Source organism: Mesoplodon bidens (genome assembly GCF_964165515.1).
Source record: "Mesoplodon bidens genome assembly, chromosome: 3".
In the NCBI taxonomy this organism is placed as follows: Eukaryota; Metazoa; Chordata; class Mammalia; order Artiodactyla; family Ziphiidae; genus Mesoplodon; species Mesoplodon bidens.
The window spans coordinates 63,350,651-63,377,439 of record NC_138178.1 but is presented as its reverse complement, the minus strand read 5'-3'; the positions used below and the strand labels follow the sequence as shown (position 1 = coordinate 63,377,439).

The window sequence follows — 26,789 nt, the reverse complement described above, 5'->3', positions numbered from 1 at the left end:
CAGCCAAGCCTCACCACCAGAAGCCCTAACTCTAGTGATGAGAACTGCCTAGTGATTATAAGGGCCCTCAGGGCCTGAGATTATTCCCAAGGCACAGAGACTCTGTGCCACTAGGGTGAAGTTCATTTTCATTAGAGAAGTAATGAAAACCTAAACCTAATTCAATTGATTAGGTCAAACCAACACCATTCAACTGAACAGGAGGAAATGGCAAATATGCTTTTGTTTATGTTCTTGAAATCTGCTTCCCACTTTTATTCAGTTGGGTAACTCTTATTTCTCAAATCAGGCATCATCTTCTATGGGAAACCTTCCCTTCACACCCAGCTGCACAAGTACTCTGGAAGCACTCTGTATACATTTCAAGCTTAGAATTCCACATATTATTTTGGAATTATTTGTCATCCCCACATACTGTAGCCTCCTTGAGAGCAGTGTCTTATTCATCTTTGTACCTTTAGCACGCAGCACACTGCCTGACACTTATAAGGCTCCAGTGAATACCTGATGAACTATAATCACTGTTAAAAGGCATTAACTGTTTTTTTGAACCAACTGAGCAGCTCTTCAAAAAATATACAGACATATATACCATACAGAAGAGTCCAAAAGGCCCCCTGCTAGTGGGGAGTATGAAATGTCAGAGCAGAAGTCGCCTGTTCACCTCATCCCACCTGTCAGTGGAGGACCCAGGGATGGGGATGGGAATGGACACATTGAGACCATCACTCTCTCATTTCTCCCCCAGGACCAAAGGTGCCCATAGGCACAAGCACACACGTGTGCCACCCAGCTGGCTGGGGTGTGTAAGTGGCTGGGGAGAGACATCTGGGGTTGGGGGGCAGGTTTCTTGGGAGGACATTCTTTGGATTGCTTAGGGATCTCGTAAAATCATGCCAGTAAATGAAAGCGTGCTCTAATTCCATTCTCTCTCTTTAGTAAAGCTTGCCTGAAAGCAGGAGGTTATTCAGGTTATTCAGTTAAATTCTGGGGCCATACTTTGCTTCCCCTACTCAAAGTGGGCTCTGAGATGTAGACCCACTTTCTGAGAGCAGCAATTTAGCGCACACAGAGGTAAGTATAACCAAGAAGAAGTGACACCCTGTCAGTTGACATGAAACAGGCTACATCAAATTGTTTCCCTGCTTATCTAGTAAAACACATGTGTACGGAAGTGCTCAGGAAATGCTATCTGACTGTGCACACAGCATCTCCCCAGGCAGATGCTGTAGAAATCTTCCTTATAGCACCTTCAGCTCAGGGAGGCCAACAACCAAGCAGGAGGAACACTATTAAAAAAAAAAAAAAAAAAAAAAAAGCTAAAACCCATCCCCACATTGTAATTACAGTCAACAGAAATCTGGTGTCATCTGCTGGCAACTAGCACAATGAATAATCAAGATGAATTATGCCTGTCAGCTCAGCAAAACCAGACAGAGTTACAGTCCCCTTTCAAAGGCTGCAGTAGGTCACCCTAATGCCCAGTGATTTTGTTTGAGCCAGTAATTCCTGCTGGAAAGTCAATTATCCCTGGGGCCCCTATCAGCTGAAAGACATTTAATGGGGGATCATTGCTGCTTCTGTTATGTCAGCTGTTTACTGTGGCAGCTCAATTCCCAACTCTCTAGCTGGAGATCTGAAGCTGATTCTGTTCACAGGAGGATTCTTTATCCGTCACCAAGAGGGATGAAAACACAGTTTTCTGCTAATCACAGTAACTTCTAGGCACTCTGAATGCTCACTCAAAAACTATTTAACACTCAGTTGGGTGGGGAGGATGGAATCCACAGCCTAGAATCTCAGACAGGGCTTTCCACAGCAGTAAGGGAGTGTAAAAACAAGCACGCCAGTGCCAGTGCCACCACAGGTATGACTACGTGTGAAAATAAACACCCGAGTGTGAGGGCTCAGCTCCGGAACGGAGGAGAATGCCTTGTAGGATGGGGATGGGGGTCGTTGTGGCCCCGTGGCTTTCACCAGCTCTGCCCAAATCTCAGCAGAGTCCGAGCAGCGGGATGGTCAGACCGTGCACTAGCCACGGCCCACTAAGTAAGAACCACTCAGATTCAAAATCTGCTTAGAGACGGGATTTTAGCTTGACACACACTAGGTCGGTGACCACAGAGGACAGGGAGACTTGTCAGAACAGGACGGAAATAGGACACTACATTCTTTGAGCAATCCCACTGTTTGACCCATTACACAGATAGGAGTGTCAGCTACTATTTAAAGAAAACACAGGAAAAGAGCTGCCCAGGGGCGGAGGTGTTTTCTTTTGTCCAAGGCAAAATTGGGCCATTATACAATTTAAAACATTCAGATGGGCTTGATGGGGAAATGTCCACTCTCTCTGCATTACTTTGTTTTGAGGCAAATTAAACTTCAACCCTGATTCACAGGATTTTCTGGCTGAGGTGAGAGTAATTCCTAAGCCCTGCCCACCCTTCACCGTCTAGCTGGAATGCTGTTTCCTCCGTGCAGCCTCTCTGCCCACCAGTGTCTTTCTCCTCTGGGCTGTGTCACCTCATGTTCTGGTTATTGTGCCCCTGCTTGTGTCCCCAGTCTGTAAGCATCCTGTCAGGGTACCCCCAGCCCCCAGCACACAAAAAGCACTGACACATCTGCTCAGAGACAGGGATGGGCTCCCCCATGGGACCTCCAACCCCACAACTCCTATTTTCCCCTCCTCCTTTCATTGGGAGGATTACAGGCTTCAGCAGTTATTTTCTTGGTTCTTAACTCTGATCAACTGCTGTAAAACACGGCTCACTTATGCACTTCAAGTTTATGTGCAGGTTTCTTGGCCTATCAGCGGGGTGTGGGTGTGCCTGCTAGAAAGTTATCAGCTCAGAAATGATTGAATTTCTTGAATGTAGAATGTGCCTGATTGAGACTGTAGTGGTGGAGGAAAGGAGGGAGTGGTAGAAGCAAGTGTGGGGAAAACGCACCCCACTCAACAGTTTAGAGATCAAGAGGGGTCCCCGAGAAAAGCGTTTCAGTTGAAGGGTCGCCACGTGCAAGTCCACCAGCCGGGGGAAGAGGCTTTGTTCCCTGTGGGCAGCAGGCAGCAGCATTCAACAGCCGAGAAATGTGTGGGATCAACAGTAGCCAGAGCGGCCGCTCACTGCCATTTACGACCTTCTCAGCCTCTCCTACTTGAGAGCTCGCTTTAACGGCTTTGATCTCACCAGGAGCTCACAGGAAACTGACAGTTTGTTCCCAAATACCCACCCAAGGCTAGCTTTGGCTAGCATACCCACATTCAGCTCATTTTCCCCAGGGAGGCCACCGGGTGTTTTGCCTGTTAAATCTCTCAAAATTGGTAGTGAAAGAAGGCTGGGGAAAGAAGAAAGCAGAACAGGAAGCTAGTGTTTGTGCATCTTCTGTGTAACAAAGACTAGACTGGGAGCTTTCCAAGCATTTTCTCCCTTAATTCTACAATGTAGAGGTGCTTATTTGGAGACGGGAAAACAATGGCTCAAAGAGTAGGTTAGTTACCTTTCCTACAGTCTCAGAGCTCCCAAATGGTAGCGTCAGCATTAAAACCCAGGTCTGCCTGGCTCTCTGTTACACCACCCTGCCTCGTGGGTGGAAAAAACAGTAGAGTGTTCTGGGTGGGGACATCAGGAAGGGAGAAAGGGAGGAAAAGAAGAATAATGTCCTCTGTACACAGAATGTCTACAAATGCCAAGTCTTGGCCTTGGGCGGCTCTATCAATGGGAGATTCTTTTGCTCCTTGATTTTTCTCACTGGCTTCATCTGGGAGGTACAGCCAAACAGAAAACCAGCCCTCACACAGCATCTGCCCAGGAGACTTATCTGGGGCTACTGGGGGTACTGGAATAAGAATGGCTAACCTTTGCGCCTCCCTGGTGGCGCAGTGGTTGAGAGTCTGCCTGCCGATGCAGGGGACACGGGTTCGTGCCCTGGTCCGGGAAGATCCCACATGCTGCGGAGCGGATGGGCCCATGAGCCATGGCCGCTGAGCCTGTGCTCCGCAACGGGAGAGGCCACAACAGTGAGAGGCCCGCGTGCCGCAAAAAAAAAAAAAACCCTGCTAACCTTTTACCACTACCTCCAAAACAGAACATTCTGGCTAAGAGGAGCCCCCACATTCCTTTCAGAAGAGACACAGACAGACAGACAAGTGGGTTATGCCTCTGAGGGGACTAGAAGAATATGGCACCTAGCACGGCCAGCATGCAAATAAAAGGCCTTGAAAAAACAACAAATCGAAGTCTAATCTGACTGCTACTCAAAATTTAAATAGTGCTTCCTCAACACCTCAACCCTGGAAGGGGAAATGTAGTCACTATCCTTGAAAATCTAAAAGGCTGCCTTGTGGAAGAGGAAGCAGGGTTGTCTTTTTTTTTTCCCCCTTTTCCTTTTTTCTCTAAAGCCCCAGAGGGCAGAACTAGAGTCACTGAGCAAAAGTTAACAGGGAGAAGATTTCAGGTCGATTAGAAGAAAGACTTCTAACAATCAGAACTGCCCAATAATGGAGTGGGACTTCGCAGGAGGTGGGCAGCTTCCTGTCCCTAGATGACCATCTGTCTGGGATGTCATGGTGTGGATTCCAACATGAGATAGGGCTGGATGAGAGGGCCCCTAGGGGCCCTTTCTGTCCTGAGAAGCAAAGAGCCTAGGACAAATTCATTCAACGCTGATTTCCTGAGAACCCACCCCAGTTAGAGCATTGTGCAAGCTGATGAGAAGAATTACCCACTCCTCGCAAAAAGTGGTTCCCACCACCAGGAGTTTTACCACAGAGTTGGAAAAACAAGCTGAACACACACAGCATTTAACAGATAGAGCAAGTCAAAGTACCAAAACACAAAGTGCCCAGGAGGTGGAAGAAAGGAGGCGGCTCAGAGGTGGAGATGAAGCTGGCCTGGAAGAATGGGCTGAGAGATTTACAGTCTCAATGAGCATGGAGTGGGGGATAAACAAGGCATGTTTTGGCAGGGAGGATGCAAGTCTGAATAGTTAACGTGGAAACGGGCTGTGAAATGCCTTGAATACCAGGAGGAAATTTAAACTCTGAACTGTGAAGAGGGGGGAGGCGGTGGATGTTTTCTGAACAGAAAAATAAATGATTAAATCAGTGTTTTAGATGATTTTAATGACCCATTTTTGTTGGAAAATATATAATATACACATACAAATGTATATAGGCACCTAATCGGATTGGAATCATGGGGGATTTTCACTTTTCAATTTTTTCACTACATTCATTCACATACAAACATCTGATCACTAGGACATACTAGATACCGTGAAAGGTTCTGAGGGAAAAAGAACAAGACAGATAAGAACCTCTGACTTCTTGGAAGTTACAGTCTAATGGAGAGGGAGAGAGAGACAATTTAAAAAACTGTTTATTTTTTCTGGATTAACGTCTGAATCATTTGTCAAGACCCATCACTTGCTTCTTCCCCACCCCCCGCAACAAAGAAAATTCGGACTGCACTGAAATTACAGAATAATTTAGTGAACTGACACAATCACAATATAAGAGAGCAATATGACTCTTCATTTAATTAAATATATTTTTAATGCTCCTCAGTAATGATTTACAACGTTAACATATTACTTTTGTAAACGGTATGGAAGACTTGAGAGGGAAAGCCAGAACTGGGGCTGGCCAGCTATGCAGTAGCCCACGCTGATAATCTGGGTTGGGGGTGGGGAAAGCAGTAGAACCAGGGAGAAATGACTGTCTTAAGAAGCAGTCAAGTCAGAGAATCAACCGGATCTGGACTGAGGGGATGAAAGAGAAAGAGAAGGATGAATCTGAATCTTATCGTGAGAAAGGTATGTTCTGATGAAAATGGAGAGACGCTGGGCAGGGGATCAAGCAGGAGGTCTTTGAGCACTAATGAAAATAGACCACTGTCTCCGGGGTTGCATCGGGGATGACAAGAACAATCCCACAGCCCTGGAGGACGCCAGGTTATGGCAACTGGCAGCAGCAAGGGCCAAAGGCTTACTGCCAAACTTCCAGTGAGAAGAGAGACATTTAACCAGCATCTCCTGACCCAAGAAACGTACCTTGGGTTTTTTTTTACTGGGATTTGAAAAAAAAGCCCAACCAGACCACGCCTCTAAGATCTTAGGAGCCAGTACTGCATTCCTTAGAGCTGTACCTCCCCAGAGACAGGAGCGCCTGACTTTAAAAGCAATTAAGTATCTAGGCTATTTTAGGATTACTCCTTGACCACCTGGAATATCTTATTAAAGCACAGCTCAGATGTCCAAAGCAATTTTACTTCCCATTCCTCACTCCTCCCCAAGGCAAGCGTTAACCCCTTCCTTCAGGTTTAAAGCGCAGAGGCTAAGCTACTAACTCTTCACTTGAGCTCCCCATATTCTGAAACCTCTCAGAAACTGCCCCATCCTTAGAACACCATCACACACACCACAACTTTTATAGAGATTCTTGAGCGTTCTCTGAAGACACAAACATTCATGTGTTTCCTTTCCGTCTACCCTCTATAATCTAATAGATTCTGAATCCCACCCAAGGTTCGGATCTGGGCAAATTCCTGGGACTTGAACCTCAAAGTAGTCATTAGCTAAATCACTAGACTTCAAAGGGCTGATCCCAAGGTTCATGGATATCAGTTAATAACTTTGAAATACGAAGTGTAACAAAAGTATTCGGGCTGAATAGTGCTGTTGTTAGTATTGTTATTATTTTTTTAATAAGCAACACATAAACTAACTTTTCTTTGGCTACACCTGTGGCTCTGTAGGTATTATCTATACCACACTTGTGACTATCCTACTACTGGACGGGTTGATGATGTTGTAATGTTAAAAGTCCAATTCCCAGATCTCAGGAGGAAGAAAAGAAAAACATCTCTGCCCTCCCCCCAGTTTTAACTGATCCCAGGAGGTAATGAGACATGCACAAGGGGGTAATGGGCAGGATTATAGGAGAATCCTAAAAGGAGAGGGGAGCCCCAGGAAGTAAAACAGATACTGTTATAAGCAACACTGTTGGACTACAAAACCCTCCTGATAAGATCAGGATTACTGCTCTTAGCTCAATCGCTCAGGCCTTGGAAGCACTAGAGTTATAATTATCAGATGCACACCTTCCGCTGTCAGGTAACTTTAGCAGGAACCAGAAAGTGCCTCCCCACCTCTTACAAGCAACAAAGATCAATTCAAACTCGGTGGCTTGGAAAGAGCCAAGGGACACTTTTCTGATTAAGCAGTAGAAAGGAGGAAGGGTGGGGGAGGGGAGAGAGGGTGGCAGTCCCACCTTTCCATCTAGGCCTATAATCACTCTGTGCAATAATCAAGAAGACTGCCGAGAAATGGGGTGTTTCTACAAAAGGAGGAAGAAAAACTAAAATGCACTGTTGGTGATGAGGACACCTCTATGCCAAAGAGTGAAGTGGCCCAGCCAAGTCTGTCTGAGCGCCACAGAGGAAAGTCCCAGATCCTTTGCTCTGCAGAATTCGAGCTGGCAGCACTGCTTATTCCAGCCCGTGAGCTACCACCACCCGAACGTCCATAATGGTTGCTGACATCACTTCACACCACAGAGCTCAGAAGGCCAGAGCTGAGCTGAGTGGGAGGACACCTCATCGGACCTTCGTCTGAGGACAGGAGAAGTCAAGAAACCTGCCCGAAGTTGGTGCTTCAGAAAAGTGTCATCAAACTTTTTTCTTCAAACTACATATTTTAAATGTATAGGAAGAACACTTTTTTTTTTTTTTTTTTTGCGGTACGCGGGCCTCTCACTGCTGTGGCCTCTCCCGTTGCGGAGCACAGGCTCCAGACGCGCAGGCTCAGCGGCCATGGCTCACGGGCCCAGCCGCTCCGCGGCGTGTGGGATCTTCCCGGACCGGGGCACGAACCCGTGTCCCCTGCATTGGCAGGTGGACTCTCAACCACTGCGCCACTAGGGAAGCCCGGAAGAACACCTTTTTAAAAAATGCTATGATGAATTATTTTATAAAGTAAAAAAAATGTTTCAAGTGTGGGATTCCACAGAGAAGGTCTCCTCAGGCAGAACACACAGGTGCACTTTGTGTTTCAAGTCAGCCCCGTTTACAACTTAGAGAGCATCTCCTAGAGCTTCTCCCAACCTCACGGCCCCACACCCTGGGGGACAGCACTACGGTATACACATTCCAACTTTGAGGCCAGCTGCCCCTGTGCTGCCCGCTGCCTCGCCCAGGCTAAGTCTCTCTCATACAGAGACAGTAACTTACTCCTCTGTGAGGCTTGTGCACCTGGCACAGGGCCTGGCAGACGGTAGGGGCTCAAATAAATATCAGTACCTGAAGAACAAGCCACAGGAATGAACTTAGGAGAACTGCTGTGGGTTAACTGATGAATTTTTTGGGGAAAAAAATCACATACTGAAAAGCAGGTGGACTTCAAGTTCTAAAATACAACTCCATAAAAGGGATCTAGAAGGCAATATAAGCCATTTCCTAAAGAAAAGTTTAATTTTGAGGTTCAAAAGGATACACAGAGGAGAGTGCACCCCCTCTCCCAGGCTGGCAAAGAAGGAGCCCATTATTCACACGTAAAATTAGAAAAGCTTTAAAAAAATGACAATATTCAATGATAACAAGGATTGGGGCAATGGGATCTCCTATATTCCCATAGGGAAATATTAAAATACCATGACCTTTTCTGAAAGTCACTTGCCTTAAAATACCCATCACAATAAAAACAACAGTAGCAGCAACAACCAATAATAATTGAATACTTACCACATGCCAGGACCTATCCCGTGTTTTATGTGCATTAAACAGTTAAAACCTCAGCACAATGCTCTGAGGTGGGTACTATTATTACCCTCATTTTTCAGATGAGAAAACCAAGGAACAAGGAAGACACAAGGAAGTGACTTGAAGAAGGTTGCAAAGTGATCCAAGAGTGTCAAGTTGAGAATCAAATGCAGGCAGTGCACCTTCAAGTCCCTGCTTGTAACTGGCTTACTTTCTTAGTCTCCTCCTGATCTTGTAATTCTGTTCTATGAATCTACCTGAAAGAAGCAACTAGAAATATAGTACGATTGTATTTTTAATAGCAAAAAATTACAATAGCCTAAAGGTGTGACAATAAGGGCACAGGCAACACATGAAGGTGCTATCCACATGACAGAACACTGTGCAGCCATCTAACACTGCCTTTTAAAAGAGTTTGATCCCTACTTCACATCCTTCCCATTAATTCAAGATGGAGTTAATATCTACATATAAAAAATACAACCATAAAATAATAACTATATATATTTTATAATATTGGGGATGGGAGGGCTTTTTTAAGTATGACAGAAACCATCAAGGGAAAAAATCAATAGATTTAGCAACATCAAAAATTTAAACTACCTGATGAAAGAACTACAATCAAGCTGAAAGACCAACAAGTGTGAAAAATACTTGAAACACAAAGACAAGGATCTATGCAAAAGAGCTACTACATATCAATAAGGAAAAGATAACAATAGAAAGCCGGGTAAAGGCAACAAAAACACAACATACCAAAACTCATGGAATGCAGCAAAAGCAGTATTAGGAGAGAAGTTTATAGTAGTAATAAAAGTCTACATTAAAAAACAAGAAAGATGTCAAATAAACAATCTAACTATACTTCAAGGAACTAGAAAAAGAAGAACAAACTAAGCCCAAAGTTAGCAGAAGGAAGGAAATAATAAAGATTAGAGCAGAAATAAACAAAACAGAGAACAGAAAAACATCAACGAAACTAACAGTTGGTTTTTTGAAAAGATGAACAAAATTGACAAACCTTTAGCTAAACTAAAAAAAAAAAGAGAAGACAAATTCAGAAATGAAAGAGGAAACATTACAACAATGCCACAGAAATAAAAAGGATTATAAGAGACTACTGTGAACAATTATATGCAAGCAAACTGGATAGTCTAGAAGAAATGGATAATTCTCAGAAACTTACAACCTACCAAGACCGAATCATGAAGAAACAGAAAATCTGAAGAGACCTATAACTAGTAAGGAGACTGAATCAGTAATCAAAAACCCCACAACAAAGAAAAGCCTTAGAACAGATGGCTTCACAAGTAAATTCTACCAAACATTTAAAGAATTAAAACACCAATCCTTCCCAAACTCTTCCCAAAAATTGAAGAGGAGGCAATACTTCTAAACTTATTTTATGAGGCCAGCACTACCCTGATACCAAAGCCAAAAAATGCCACTACAAGAAAACTACCTGATGAATACAGATGTAAAATCCTTAATAAACTATTAGCAAACCACATTTGAGAGCACATTAAAAGGATCATATACCATGACCAAGCAGGATTGATCCCTAGGATGCAAGGATGATACAACATACCAAAATCAATCAATGTGCTCTACCACATTAACAGAACAAAGGATAAAAATCGCGATTATCTCAATAGATGCAGAAAAAGAATCTGACAAAATTTAACAGTCTTCCATGATAAAAATACTCAACAAACCAGGAAAAGAATGCATGGCCTCAACATTTTAAAGGCCATATATGAAAAGTCTTCAGCTAACATCATACTCAATGGTGAAAAACTAAAAGCGTTTCCTCAGAACAGGAACAAGGCAAGGATGCCTACTCTTACCACTTCTATTCAACATAGTACTGGAAGCCCTAGCTAGAGCAATTAGGCAAAAAAAGAAGTAAAAAGGCATCCAAACTGGAAAGGAAAAAATAAAATTACCTCTGTTGGCAGATGACATGCACTTATATGTAGAAAACTCTAAAGATTACACACACACAACATACACACAAACTGTTAGATCTAATAAACGAATTCCAGAAAGTTATAGGATACAAAATCAACATACAAAAATCAGTTTTGTTTCTGTACATTAACAACAAACAACCTGAGAAGGAGATTAGGAAAAACAATCCCGTTTACAGTAGAATCAAATAGAACAAAATACCTAGGAATAAATCTAACTTAGGAAATGAAAGATTTGTACACTGAAAACTACAAAACATTACTGAAAGAAAACAAAGAAGATACAGATGAATGGAAAGACATCCTGTGTTCAGGGATTGGAAGAACTGAATATTGTTAGAATGTCCATGCTACCCAAAAGTGATCTATAGATTCAATGCAATCCCTATCAAAATCCCAAGGGCACTTCTTAACAGAAAGAGAAAAAACAATTCTAAAATTCTTATGGAACCATAAAGGACCCCCAATAGCTAAAACAATCTTGAGAAAGATGAACAAATCTGAGGCCTCACACTTCCTGGTTTCAAAACATATTACAAAGCTACAGTAATCAAAACAGTATGGTACTAGCATAAAGACAGAAAAATAGACCAATGGAACAGCATACAGAGCCCAGCAATAAACCCACGTACATACAGTCAACTGATCTTTGACAGGATGCCAAAAATATGCAATGGGGAAATGACAGTCTCTTCAACAAATGGTGTTGGGAAGACTGGATATCCACATGCAAAGAATGAAAATGGATCCTATTTTACACCACACATTAAAAAATCAAGTCAAAATGATTAAAGACTTGGGACTTTCCTGGCGGTCCAGTGGTTAAGACCTTGCCTTCCAATGCATGGGGTGTGGCTTTCATCCCTGGTCAGGTAGCTAAGATCCCACATGCCTCACGGCCAAAAAAACAACATATAAAACAGAAGCAATATTGTAACAAATTCAATAAAAACTTTAAAAAATGGTCCACATAAAAAAATCTTAAAAAAAAAAAAAAAAAAAGATTAAAGACTTAAACGTAAAACCTGAAACTGTAAAGCTCCTGGAAGAAAATATAGGATGAAAGCTTCATGATATTAGTTTTGGCAATGATCTCTTAGATATGACACCAAAAGTACAGCCAACAAAAGCAAAAATAGACAAATGGGACTACATCAAAGTAAAGAGTTTTTGTACAGTAAAGGAGATAAAGGAGATAGAGTGAAAAGGAAACCTAGAGAGTGGGATAAAATATCTGCAAACCATACATCTGATAAGGGATTAATATCCAAAAGATATAAGAACTCCTACAACTTGACAGCAAAAAACCAATAACCCAATTAAAAAGTGGGCAAAAGACTTGAATAGATAAGATATTTGTCCAAAGAAGACAAATAGCCAATATGTATATGAAAAGATGCTTAACATCACTAAACATCAGGGAAATGCAAATTGAAAGCACAAGATATCACCTTGCATCTGCTAGGATGGCCATTATAAAAAACAAACAAACAAAAAGCCAGAAATTAACAAGTATTGAAGAGGATGTGGAGAAACTGGAATCCTTGTACACTGTTGGTGGGAAAGAGTATAGAGATTTCTGAAAAAATTAAAAATAGAACTACCATATGATACAGCAATATTCACTTCTGGGTATTTAATCAAAAGAACTGGAGTCAGGATCTTGAAGAGATATCTGTACTCTCATGCTCATTGCAGCACCGTTCACAATAATCAAGATATAGATAGCTAGTGGGAAGCAGCCGCATAGCACAGGGAGATCAGCTCAGCACAGGGAGATCAGCTCGGTGCTTTGTGACCGCCTGGAGGGGTGGGATAGGGAGGGTGGGAGGGAGACGCAAAAGGGAGGGGATATGGAAACATATGTATATGTATAACTGATTAAATTTGTTATAAAGCAAACAATAAAAATAAAAAATAAAAATAAAAAAAAGATATAGAATCAATCTAAGTGTCCATCAATGGATGAATGGATAAAGAAAATGTGGTTTATACACACTATGGAATATTATTCAGTCACAAAAAAGGACATTCTGCAATATGTGATAACATGGATGAACCTGGAGGGCATTATGCTAAATAATGTAAACATGTCAATAAAAATTTAAATAAATGTAGATAAAGTGAAATAAGCCACTCCCATTTATATGAAGTGTCTAAAGTAGTTAAACTCATTGAAGCAGGAAGTAAAATGGTGGTTGCCAGGGGCTGAGGGGAGAAGGATGGGAAATGGGAAGCTGCTGTTCAATGGGTATAAGTTTCAATCATGCAAAATGGAAAAGTTCTAAAGATCTGCTGTACAACATTATGCTTACAGTTAATAATGTGAATTATACACTTAAAAATTTGTTAGAGTAAATCTCATGTGCTTTTCACAGTTAAAAAAAGAAAGAAAAATAGGCAAAGGCTAAAAGCAGGGTAAGTCACAGAACAAATACAAAAGGCAAATAAACATATGAAAAGATAGTAATATACATATACCCTCTGATACAGCAAATTCAACTTCTAGAATAATCTATCCTACCACAGAAATACAGACAGAAGGGCAAAGGGTCAAACGGCATCTAAAAAGATAGTTTGTATTTATACTAAACACACAGACTCTCACACATTCTGTGACTACACATTAAATAGGTAAATATACAGAAACAGCCACAGAAGCTGATTCATGCCTAACTGTGGCCTCCTCTGGGATGGGAGGGAGAAGAGTAGGCAACAGAACACTACAATATGTTTTAAAACTGTAAGTTTTCACTCTGTATTTTCCTATATTGTTTCAATTTTTCATGAGCATCTATTTACATTACTTATATAATTTTGAGATATGGTTATAAAAACATTAATAAATAAATCTTTATAAACATGCATCAAAGTACAGTCATAATACTGAGTAAAAAAGTTGTAAAACTCCCGAATAAAAAAGTAAGTTGTTAAAAACAAGCAAATGTATTTGTGAAGAGAAAAAGCTCTGAAAAGGTATAGGCCAAACTGTTAACAACAATGATCTGTGGAAAGTAAGGCCGACGTTTACTTTACACATTTCTGTACTTTAAAAATTATGAGTCAATATAACTTTGGTAATATGTTTTTTAAAAATTAAACTATTTTAAAATAACACTTTAAAATAATAAACACTTTATAAAAATTGCTCATGGGCTGTTAGGTAATAAAGGTTGGGCACAAAAATAAAACCAAAAAAAAAAAATGTCTGTAATAGGCATTTAAAACAAAACAAAAAATAGAAGAAAATGTTTACATTTATACCTAAGTTATATGGTTGTGGTGATTATATTTTCTTCTTTACAAATTTTTATATTCTCTAAAATGAGTCTGAATTACTTGGAAAATCAGAATAGATAAAGTTACTTTTAAAGTAATGAAACCACTGAGAAAAGATTATCCTTGCCCTGCTCTCTCTGGAATAGGAAGAGGAGAGGCATGGAGGCAGAAGTCGGACCACCTGTGTTCATAGCCCAGCTTCCCAACTCTGAGACCAAAAGCAGCCCATTTCACCCTTCTTTCCTCATCTGTAAAATAAAACAAACATGTAAAGGGGGATAATATCAGGGCTTACTTCACACAACTCATTGAAATAAGGCAAATACCCAGCACAGGAGAGATAAAAAAAAAGTCCAAGCTATTAAAAATCAAAAACAAACAAGCAAAAAACCAAAATAGCAAACAGAATCATGAGCAAGGATAGTCTGATGTGGACCAACTCTACCACCTCCCCGTCTCCAAAGAAAACCTCACTAGACATGCTAGATAAAATTTAATACTCCACACCCCTTACACACATAGCTAAGCTTGAAACCAAGAGCCCACAGTGCCAGAAACAAAAAGGAAGGATCAGGGAGCAGTGAGCAGGCACCGAAGCTGAAGGGCTCAAGGGAAAAGGGACCTAGATATAGTTTTTAACAGCTGAGGGCTGAGGACTGGGGATTTAATCACCCCTATGGGAGAAGAGTCCAGGCTGCAGGCCTCCTGCATGCCAGGAACCAGAGCTGAGATAAATGCATAAAGCCAGAGGCTAGGAAGGACTACGCTTCCACCCTCCCATGAACTAGGGCCTAAAAAACTGCCCACCAACCTGGAGAAGAAGTGATGAACATTGCCATCTGCTAGAGTCCACATGGAAAAAGAGGGTCCATAAGAAATGGAAACCCAGGCTCTCACCAGGTACAAATGTAAACTCCAAATTCATACCCCAAACCAATGACAACCAGCTAAACTTGTAGGGCCCCAGCAGGGGAGAAAACAAAGCTCCCTTAGGAATGCTTCCATAATCCAAAACACATGGGACTCCCATGGAAACAAATCCCAACTCAAAATAGGATTACACTGAAAAACAAAAACAAACCACTGCAAGAGGAAACAAACCATCAAAGGGGAGAGTAACATGACACAAGAAGAACTTGCACCCCAAGAATTAGAGATAATAATAAAATAATCGAAAAGCACCTTTAATTATTTTTTATCGAAGTATAGTTGATTTACAATGTTGTGCCAATCTCTACTGTACAGCAAAGTGACTCAGTTATACACATACAGACATTCTAAAAGCATCTTTAAGACAAGCATGTTGGGGCTTCCCTGGTGGCGCAGTGGTTGAGAGTCCGCCTGCCGATGCAGGGGACACAGGTTCGTGCCCTGGTCCGGCAAGATCCCACATGCCATGGAGCAACTAAGTCCATGTGCCACAACTACAGAGCCTGTGCTCTAGAGCCCGCAAGCCATAACTACTGAGCCCGCATGCTACAACTACCGAAGCCCATGCACCTAGAGCCCGTGCTCTGCAACAAGAGAACCCACCGCAACAAGAAGCCTGTGCACTGCAACAAAGAGTAGCTCCTGCTCGCCGCAACTAGAGAAAGCCCACGTGCAGCAACAAAGACCCAAAACAGCCAAAAATAAATAAATAAAATAAATAAATTAAAAAAAACCAAAAACAAGCATGTTTAAACAATGGCAGAATGTTGGTTGGTAACTGCTAAAAGCTGGGCGAAGGACACAGGTGGTTCATTACCATTCTCTTCTTTTGTATATATGAAATCCCCATAATAAAGAGTTTTAACAAGTCCATATAAAGTTTTTTAAAAGTTAAAGATGCTCAAAGAGCTAAAGGAAGAAATAGAAACCATATGGTAAGAAGAGGCAGATTTTTTAAAACCAAAAAAGAACAGATATTAAAACAGAATATTAAGATAAATTTTTTAAAAAGTGATTAAGTAGTACAGACAGAGCTGAAGAGAGAATTAGAAACTGGAAAACAGAATGTGAAAATATTCCAGAATGCAGGAGAAAGACATAAAGAGATAAGGTTATAAAAGAAAGGATACAAAGAAGGCTAAATGAGAAGGTTCAAATACTTCTATTACAATAGTCATCAAGGGACTTCCCTGGTGGTCCAGTGGTTAAGAGTCTGCCTTCCAGTGCAGGGGACATGGGTTTGATCCCTGGTCAGGGAACTAAGATCCCATATGCTGCGGGACAACTAAGCCCACAGGGTGCAACTACTGAGCCCACGCACTCTGGAGCCCGCACACACCACAACTAGAGAGAGGCCTGTGCGCTGCAACAAAGAGCCTGTGTGCTGCAACTAAGACCCAACACAGCCACATAAATTTTTTTTTTTTTTTTGCGGTACGCAGGCCTCTAACTGTTGTGGCCTCTCCCGTTGCGGAGCACAGGCTCTGGATGCGCAGGCTCAGCTACCATGGCTCACGGGCCTAGCCGCTCTGCGGCATGTGGGGTCTTCCCGGACCAGGGCACAAACCTGTGTCCCCTGCATGGGCAGGCGGACTCTCAACCACTGTGCCACCAGGGAAGCCCAAATAAATATTTTTTAAAAAGAAAAAAAAAAGGAATAGGGGTCAAGGAAAAATAGCAGCCAAGAAAAAAAAATGACACAAATCAGGTTGAAGGAGCAGATCAAGGCCCAAGTGGGGTAAATAAAAATATGTTCAAACCCAGAACACTAATACAAGTGCAAAATAGCAGAGTCAGTAAAAATTTTAAAGCCACGAAAGAGGAAAAAAAGATCCACAACAGTGACAATTAAACTGATAACAGACTTCTCAACAGCAAAAATAGTCACTAGAAGACAAATGGGATCATACCCTCAAAGCGTTAAGATGTATAATGGTCAATCTAGAATCTAAAGCTATGAACAATCGTACAAGAATAAGGGCAAGATAAAGAAAGACGTACATTTATTTTATTTTTTATTAATTTTATTAATTTACTTATTGGCTGCATTGGGTCTTTGTTGCTGCTAACGAGCTTTCTCTAGTTGTGGCGAGCGGGGGCTACTCTTCATTGTGGTGCGCGGGCTTCTCATTGCAGTGGCTTCTGCTGTTGCAGAGCACGGGCTCTAGGCATGTGGACTTCAGTAATTGCGGCACGTGGGCTCAGGAGTTGTGGCTCGCAGGCTCTAGAGCACAGGCTCAGTAGTTGTGGCACACGGCCTAAGTTGCTCCGCGACATGTGGGATCTTCCCGGACAAGGGATTGAACCTGTGTGCCCTGCACTGGCAGGCAGATTCTTAACCATTGCACCACCAGGGAAGTCCCAAGAAAGACATACATTTAAAAAATTTTTTTCAGGCATACCAAGACTGAGTTTACTATATACAAATCTCTGCTAAAAGAGTTGCTAAAAAAGGAAGACTGAACCCAAAGGGAAAGAATGGGATATAAGAAGTAATGGTGAAAAAAAAGATGGATAAACTTGTTGGGAAGTTTAAATAACTATTGACTGGTAGGGGGAAAAAAAAAACCCTAATTTGGGGGTGGGGGTAAAACAAATTGGAATATTGGATGATGGAAGTAGAGAGGCACAAGCTACATTAGAATTTCTGAGATCCTAATATTGTTTAAAAGTAGCGTAGGGGATTTCCCTGGTGGTCCAGTGGTTAAAACTCCACGCTCATAATGCAGGGGGCCTGGGTTCAATCCCTGGTCAGGGAACTAGATCCTACGTGCCGCAACTAAAGATTCCACATGCTGTAACGAAGATCCCGCACACAGCAACAAAGAACCCAAGTGCCACAATTAAGACCCAGTGCAGCCAAATAAATTAATTAATTAATAAAAAAGAAAGCAGTATAAAAAGTCAGTAATGAAAGTCTAAATCTAATCAACAAAAGAATAGAAACAGAAAGCATAACTTCTAAGCCAGTAAAGGAGAAAAGGACAGTGGTTAAGAATCCGCCTGCCAGGAATGTACAGTGGAGAAAGGACAGTCTCTTCAATAAGTGGTGCTGGGAAAACTGGACAGGGACATGTAAAAGTATGAGATTAGATCACTCCCTAACACCATACACAAAAATAAGCTCAAAATGGATTAAAGACCTAAATGTAAGGCCAGACACTATCAAACTCTTAGAGGAAAACATAGGCAGAACACTCTATGACATAAATCACAGCAAGATCCTTTTTGACCCACCTCCTAGAGTAATGGAAATAAAGACAAAAATAAACACATGGGACCTAATGAAACTTAAAAGCTTTTGCACAGCAAAGGAAACCATAAACAAGACCAAAAGACAACCCTCAGAATGGGAGAAAATATTTGCAAATGAAGCAACTGACAAAGGATTAATCTCCAAAATTTATAAGCAGCTCATGCAGCTCAATAACAAAAAAACATACAACCCAATCCAAAAATGGGCAGAAGACCTAAATAGACATTTCTCCACAGAAGATATACAGACTGCCAACAAACACATGAAAAGATGCTCAACATCTTTACTCATTAGAGAAATGCAAATCAAAACTACAATGAGATATCATCTCACACCAGTCAGAATGGCCATCATCAAAAAATCTAGAAACAATAAATGCTGGAGAGGGTGTGGAAAAAAGGGAACACTCTTGCACTGCTGGTGGGAATGTGAATTGGTACAGCCACTATGGAGAACGGTATGGAGGTTCCTTAAAAAACTACAAATAGAACTACCATATGACCCAGCAATCCCACTACTGGGCATCTACCCTGAGAAAACCATAATTCAAAAAGAGACATGTACCAAAATGTTCATAGCAGCCCTATTTACAATAGCCCGGAGATGGAAACAACCTAAGTGTCCATCATCGGATGAATGGGTAAAGAAGATGTGGCACATATATACAATGGAATATTACTCAGCCATAAAAAGAAATGAAATTGAGCTATTTGTAATGAGGTGGATGGACCTAGAGTCTGTCATACAGAGTGAAGTAAGTCAGAAAGAGAAAGACAAATACTGTATGCTGACACATATATATGGAATTTAAGAAAAAAAATGTCATGAAGAACATAGGGGTAAGACAGGAATAAAGACACAGACCTACTAGAGAATGGACTTGAGGATATGGGGAGGGGGAAGGGTAAGCTGTGACAAAGTGAAAGAGCGGCATGGACATATATACACTACCAAACGTAAGGTAGATAGCTAGTGGGAAGCAGCCGCATAGCACAGGGAGATCAGCTCGGTGCTTTGTGACCGCCTGGAGGGGTGGGATAGGGAGGGTGGGAGGGAGACGCAAAAGGGAGGGGATATGGGAACATATGTATATGTATAACTGATTAAATTTGTTATAAAGCAAAAAAAAAAAAAAAAAAAAAAAGAATCCGCCTGCCAATGCAGGGGACATGGGTTCAAGCCCTGGTTCGGGAGGATCCCACAGGCTGTGGAACAACTAAGACTGCTGCACTACAACAACTGAGCCTGCACTCTAGAGTCTGCGAGCCACAACTACTGAGCCTGCGTGCCACAACTACTGAAGCCCATGCACCTAGAGCCCGTGCTCTGCAACAAGAGAAGCCACCACAGTGAGAAGCCTGTGCACCACAAAGAAGAGTAGCCCCTGCTCGCCCCAACTAGAGAAAGCCTGCACACAGCAACGAAGACCCGACACAGACAAAAATAAATAAATTAATTAATTTTTTTTAAAAAAAGAAAAGAATATTCAATCAAATGAACAAAAGACAGGAAAGGAGAAAACAAGAAGCAAAGAAAAAGTATGGTTAAACTGGAAATCCAAAGTTAGAGGGCAGAAATAGGTCCAAATGTATCACCAGTTCTAGTAACTACATGGATTAAATTAACCAAATAAAAAAGACAGATTATAGGTCTTTTGTATGTGGTCTCAATATATAAAGACTGGAATGTACAAGGAAAAAATGCACTAATACTAATCAAAAGAAGGCCAATCATGGGCTTCCCTGGTGGAGCAGTGGTTGAAAGTCCGCCTGCCAATGCAGGCGACACACGTTCGTGCCCCAGTCCGGGAAGATCCCACATGCCGCGGAGCGGCTAGGCCCATGAGCCGTGGCCGCTGAGCCTGTGCATCCGGAGCCTGTGCTCTGCAACGGGAGAGGCCACAACAGTGAGAGGCCCGAGTGCCGCAAAAAAAAAAAAAAAAAGAAAAAAAGAAAAGAAAGCCAGTCTTACACTGGAATATTTTAATTCACCTCTTTCTGAAAGTGATCACACAAACTTAGTAAGGATAAGGAAGATCTGAATAACACAATTAAAAAGCTTGATCCAACATACAGATATACAACCCCACCTCTATTAAATATAGAATATACATTCTTTCCAAGCACATATGGAGAATTTATAGAAACTGATCATACACAAGGCCAACACAAAGGATATCACAACAAATTCCAGAAAACTGATAACGCACCAGTTCTCTAACAACAATGGTTAGAGCTTAATTATAAGCTATAATATTTTTTAAAAAGATAAAACCCACATATTCGAAAACTAAAAAATACTTTTGAACAACTCATGGGTTAAAGAATCAATCACAACTGAAATTTTGAAACGTTTAGTACTAACCAATGGAAGCACTGCATATCAAAACTTGTGGGGGCTTCTCTGGTGGCGCGGTAGTTGGGAGTCCGCCTGCCGATGCAGGGGACGCGGGTTCGTGCCCCGGTCCGGGAAGATCCCACATGCCGCGGAGCGGCTGGGCCCGTGAGCCATGGCTGCTGAGCCTGCGCGTCCGGAGCCTGTGCTCCGCAACGGGAGAGGCCACAACAGTGAGAGGCCCGCGTACCGCCAAAAAAAAAAAAAAACTTGTGGGATACAGCAAAAGAGCAACTTTGAGAGAAATCTGCAGCTTCAGATGCATTTGTTAAGTAAAAAGAATTTCAGATGTGTTAAACATACAACTAAATAGGCTTAAAAACAGGACAGACACACAGAGTACACGTAAAACTTAGGAAGTCTAAATAAGATCAGTGGATCATATCAATGTCAATATCCAGGCTGTCACAGTATACTACAGTTTTATGAAATGTTACCATTGGGGGAAACTGGACAAAGTGTACAGGAATCTCTCTAAATTATTTCTTAGAACTGCACGTGAATATACAATTATCTCAATGAAAACTCAATTTAAACAAAATGACCAAAATCCCCAACACTAACACCACGACATGCTGGCAAGGATGTGGAGTAACAGGAGCTCTCATTCATTGTTGGTAGGAATGCAAAATGGTACAGCCACTCTGGAAGACAGTTTGGCAGTTTCTTATAAAACTAAACATACTCTTTGAATACAATCCAGAAATCATGTCCCTTGTTATTTACACAAACGGGTTCAAAAATTATGTCTAACAAAAACCTGTACACAGATGTTTATAGTAGCTTTATTCATACATGCCAAAACTTAGAAGCAACCAAAATGTCCTTCAGTAGCTGAATGGATAAACAGACTGTGGCACATCAAGACAATGGAATATTATTTGGTGCTAAAAAGAAATGAGCTATCAAGCCATGAAAAGACATGGAGGAAACTGAAATGCATATTACTAAGTGAAAGAAGCCAATATGAAAAGGTTGGTATGAATAGCTGGAGCACAGAGGATTTTTAGGGCAACCAAACTGCTCTGTATGTTACTATAATGGTAGATTCATGTCATTATACATTTGTCAAAACCCACAGAATGAACAACAAGAGTGAACTCCAATGTAAACTATGGACTTTGGGTGATAATGATGGTTCAGTGTTGGTTCATCGACTGTAACAAATGCAGCACTCTGGTGCAGATTTTGATAGGGGGGAGGCGGTGCATGCGTGGGGGCAGAGAGTATATGGGAAATCACTGTAGTTTCTGCTCAATTTTGCTGTGACCTAAAACTGCTCTTAAAAAAAAAAGCATTTCTTTAAAGAAATGAAATGGTGCTCTTTACATTAAAAAAAAAAAAGGGCAAATTAAAAGAAAGCAGAAGAAACAAATATTTATGCAGCGCCTATTATCTGACATTATTCTGCTGGGTGCTGGGACACAATGATAAACAAAACAGACAAGGTCCCTGTCCTCTTAGAGCTTACCATCTAGTACAGGACTCATATCAAACAAATAAACCACACAAAGTATAATGTTCAGTGACAACATATACAGGCATACCTCATTTTATTGTGCTTTGCTTTACTGCGCTTTGCAGGTACTCCATTGTTTTTAGAAACTGAACGTTTGTGATAACCCTGCGTTGAGCACACCAATTTTTAAAATTTTTATCTTTATTGGAGTATACTTGCTTTACAATGTTGTGTTAGTTTCTGCTGTACAACAAAGTGAATCAGCTATAAGTATACATACATCCCCACATCCCCTCCCTCCTGAGCCTCCCTCCCACCCTCCCTGTCCCACCCCTCTAGGTCGTCACAAAGCACCAAGCCGACCTCCCTGGAGCACACCTACTGGTGCTATTTTTCCAGTAGCATCTGCTCACTTTCACGTCTCTGTGTCACATTTTGGTAATTCTCGAAATATTTCAAACTTTTTCATTATTATTATATTTGTTATGGTGATCTGTGATCAGTGATCTTTGATGTTACTATCACAAAAAGATTACAGTTTGCTGAAGGCTCAGATACTGGTTAGTATGCTTTATCAATAAAGCATTTTTTAATTAAGGTATGTACACTGTTTTTCTAGATATAACACTATTGCACACTTACTAGACTACAGTATAATGTAAACATAACTTTTATATGCACTGGGAAACCAATAAACTCATGTGACTTACTTTATTGTGATATACACAACCGAATCCGCCATATCTCCAAGTTACGCCTGTAACATGACCTACACTAAAGGTGAAGACAGTGCCTCTAAGAAAGTGATGTTTAAGGTGAAAACGGAAGCTGGGGTAAGAGCCTGAAGGAGTGTTTTAGGCAGAACGACTAGCACTGCAAAGGCCAGGGTGACTGGAGTACAGTGATAGGTCAGGATACTGGCAAAAATAAGGCTGGAGAAGCAGGCAGGGATCAGATTATGCTGATTTGGGGTTTTACAATTAGAGCAACTGATGACAACCTTCGAGGACATTAAAGTAGTGACATAATCTGATTTGGTTTTTAGAAGATCACTCTAGCTGCTGTGTGGAGAATGAGAATGGAGGAGGGAAGACACAAACTTGTTGATAGTTACAACAGTAGGTAAGAAGCGTGGATTAAGTAGGTGATGGTGGAGAAGGGAAGTGGCAGGATTCTAGATATTTAGATGGGAGAACTGATAAGAATTGGTGATGAACTGGACATTACCAGATGGAGTGACAGAGTAGGAGGTATACAAAGATAGTCAGCTCTAAGGTTTCTGATATGAATGACGAAGTGGGTAGAAATGTCCTTTACAGAGAAGGAAAATAGAGGAAATAATTGCATGGGAGTAGGTTGGAAATTAAGAGTTACATGTATTAAACGTGAGGTGCCAGTAAAACATCTAAGTAAAACATCCCAAGAAGGTAGTTGGGAATATATCCATTGAACTCAGAATGGAAACATGGGCTCAAACAATGCACATTGAGTCAGTGGCTTGTGGACAGTAGTTAAAGCCATGAAAGTAAAAGAAATTGCCCAGGGAAAGCATATAAAGAAGAGGGTTTAAAACTGAGCCCTGGGGAACCTGGAGTTCTAGAGGTTAGATAGAAGAAGAGAAAGAGGTTAAAGAAAATAAGCCAATGGAGGGGCTACAGAAAGGAAGAAAAGGAAATGTTTCAAGGAGAGGAGTCTACTGAATTCAATACTGCAGAGAAATCAAATGAGGTGGGAGCAGGTAGGGCTTGGAAACATGGTGATCACTAGGAGGCCTTACCAAGAGGAACTTCAAGGATATGGAAGAGAGAGAGGCCAGACTGAAGTGTGCTGAGGGTGAGAAGAAGGTGACAAAGTGGAGGTACGGAGTGCAAACGATTTCCGAGAGGCTTTGTTGTGGGAAGTGCGTGGATAGTCAGGACTACAGAACATGTTGGAAAGAGATGTGCAGTCAAGGGAAAGTTTTTAAAAAGTGATTTCTCGGGAATTTCCTGGCAGTCCAGTGGTTAGGGCTCCACACTTTCACTGCAGAAGGTCCGGGTTTGATCCCTGGCCAGGGAACTAAGATCCCACAAGCCAAGTGTTGTGGCCAAAAAAAATAAAATTAAAATTAAAAAAATAAAAAGTGACTTCTCATTTCCTGGTAGCAATCAAATCAGGCAGATTTACTGATTAAAAGGAGACTTTTTTTTAAATTTGGGGATAGTAGAACATGTGTTAGTGTGGAATAAACTTCAGAAGAGAGTCCCAAGAGTCAGGGAAATGGGTTCACTGATGAAGCAGGCCCCTGAAAATTAGGAGGGGATGGGATCTGGGACACACATGGAGGGATTAGTCTTTGCTAAGAAAGATAAAGACCCAAGTTAAGTCCTTAATCATGTATTTATAAGAATTCAACATAAACAAAGCTTACTTCTACCTAAAGGAGAAATATCCCTATTTTAATATGGAAAGAAGCAGCTTCAGGAGTGCAATGGCTTGAACTCACATAATCCTGAAATGCTTCAGGGAATCCTAGAATACTAGAGTTCGGTCACAGCTCTAGAAAATTTGAAAAGGAGTTGCTTTAGAGCACTAAGATTTATGGAACATCTTACCCTACAAAGATAGTAAAAATTGAAAAATTACAGCTTCAAAAAGTATTTAGGTGCTAATGACAATTCAACCTAATCTTTGCCTAATGGTATAAATTTTACAAAGATTTTTCACCCTCATTTTCTTCTTCCATCTTTGTAATATCTTTAAAATTGCTCCCTGAGGATGGCAAGAGAGAATTATCATCCTCTGGGAGAAATGTATGCATGGGTTCAGAAAAGTAGGGTAGGACATCTGTGCCAAGCACTATAGCAAGCAAGTGGTGGAGTTAGGATCTAAATCCACATCTTTTGGCTCCAAAACCAATGCTGACTTAATAATTACATCATTTACTACATAACAAGTTCGCTGAGTATTTATGCCTTGACCTTTTGGGGTTAAAGTCTAGAAGGGCGAAGGAGCACTCTCACAAATCACCACTGATATCTTAGATATCATGGAACAGTGGGCTGAAGAACCACTGATAGAGCCAAATAAGAGAGCGCAAGTTCTAGGTCCCAATCCTCCCCCAAGTGATGGACAGTCTGCTCACCCAGATGATGACAGAAGACACAAACTCAACACGGATACTGAAAACAGAAGTGAAGAAAACTCAAGGTTGCCAAACACTTCAGTTACCAGGACCAAAACACAAAGGAAGAGTCTAGGGCAGTGTCTGAAAGCACAGCATATGTTCTCGTTCTAATTACACAGTCTAAAGCAGGGTTTCTCAACCTTGGCGCTACTGACATTTGGGGGCCAGATAATTCTTTGTTGTGGGGGACTGTCCTGTGCATTGCAGGACGTTTAGTAGTATCCCTGGCCTCCATCCACACGATGTCAGCAGCACAGCTCCACCTGCCCCAGTCATGACAACTAAACATATCTCTTGACTTTGCCAAACATCCCTTGGGAGAAGGAGGGGTTGCGGAGATCACCTCCAATTGAGAAACACTGACCTAGATGGATTCCACTATGAATATCGGAGCTTAGGCCATGCAAAGTAGACCTACAAAGAAAGTGGAGAAAGCTCATGATCTTATTTATTTTCAGGTAATAGTCTGCACAATCTTTACTAAAAGCATCAAATGTTCCAAAGACATGCAGTACGTACCCAGAAAAGTAGGCCTAGCCTGAGAGACCACACCTCACTACTTAGAGGAACTCTTGGTAATGGATTCTGGAGACCAAGCAGTCAGTCAGTCAACCTTCCTCCTTCTCACACTCAGTAATCCAAGAGACTGCCAAAGTATACAGAAAACCAGACACACTCTCTGGCTCTCATATATGCCCATTAAGCCATCATTCATCTTCCTACCCTATGGGAAGGAGTCTATGCCCTTCTGGAAAACTGGCTCCATTAATGGGCTCAAGACAAACAAAGCCTGCACTGCCTGAACTGCTCTCTTTCCAGAAGGACAGAAGACCACCCCTAACAGGCCAGCAACACCCCTAGCTGGTTGTATGTTGACAGGCTTCTCCTGATCTCCCATGAGAGAAGGGACACTCAGCTCTCTGTTGTCTTGTTTTACAATTATTTACTCTGCCCATTGAAATTTGATGGGTTTTAGAAGCTTGGCTCAACGGCATTATCCATCTTCCCATCGCTCTAGTGTCAGAGGATGCCACACTCTTTCTAACAATCCAGGCCTTGAGAAGCAAGTTACCTTCTAAGAGTTTCTTCAAGGAGAAAATATGAAATAATTTTGACTTTACATGTTATAAGAATGTGATTTCAGAAACAAAAGATAATCTGTGGAGCCCTTAAGCGTTCCAAATTTTGCTTTGCAGTTGGCAGATGCCCGCTGAGGCCCCCACACCAGCCCCAAATCTTGTAAATACTTTTGAGTATTTTTGTTGATTTACCAAGCTATGTTAGCTATGCTGTAGACAAAATCAACTTTATCTTGGTGTATGAATATCTGAAACAGAACTGTTTTAAAATATCTGCAGCATAGCTCAGACTGGACAGTTGGGCTTTAAATGAGTCAGGACAGAGTAAAATTGTTGCAACCCAAGACTCAGTCCCCCTTGAGTTCCCACACTGCCTCTGCTAAACCTAGCTGGTGAGCTCTTCAAGGGAGAAGCATGCCTTAGCCCCTGGAGCAGAGGCCTGGCCTAAAGAAGCCTCTGTAAAAGTTTGTTATGTAAAAGAACAAAATGGACACTGTCAC

General features: G+C 41.5%; 1 protein-coding gene across 2 annotated transcripts in view; it reads right to left on the bottom strand.

Moving 5' to 3' along the window:
* ARID3B (AT-rich interaction domain 3B) overlaps nucleotides 1-26,789 on the bottom strand; it is a 55,429-nt gene that overhangs the window by 22,630 nt on the left and 6,010 nt on the right. The gene's annotated exons all lie outside the window — the stretch shown is intronic.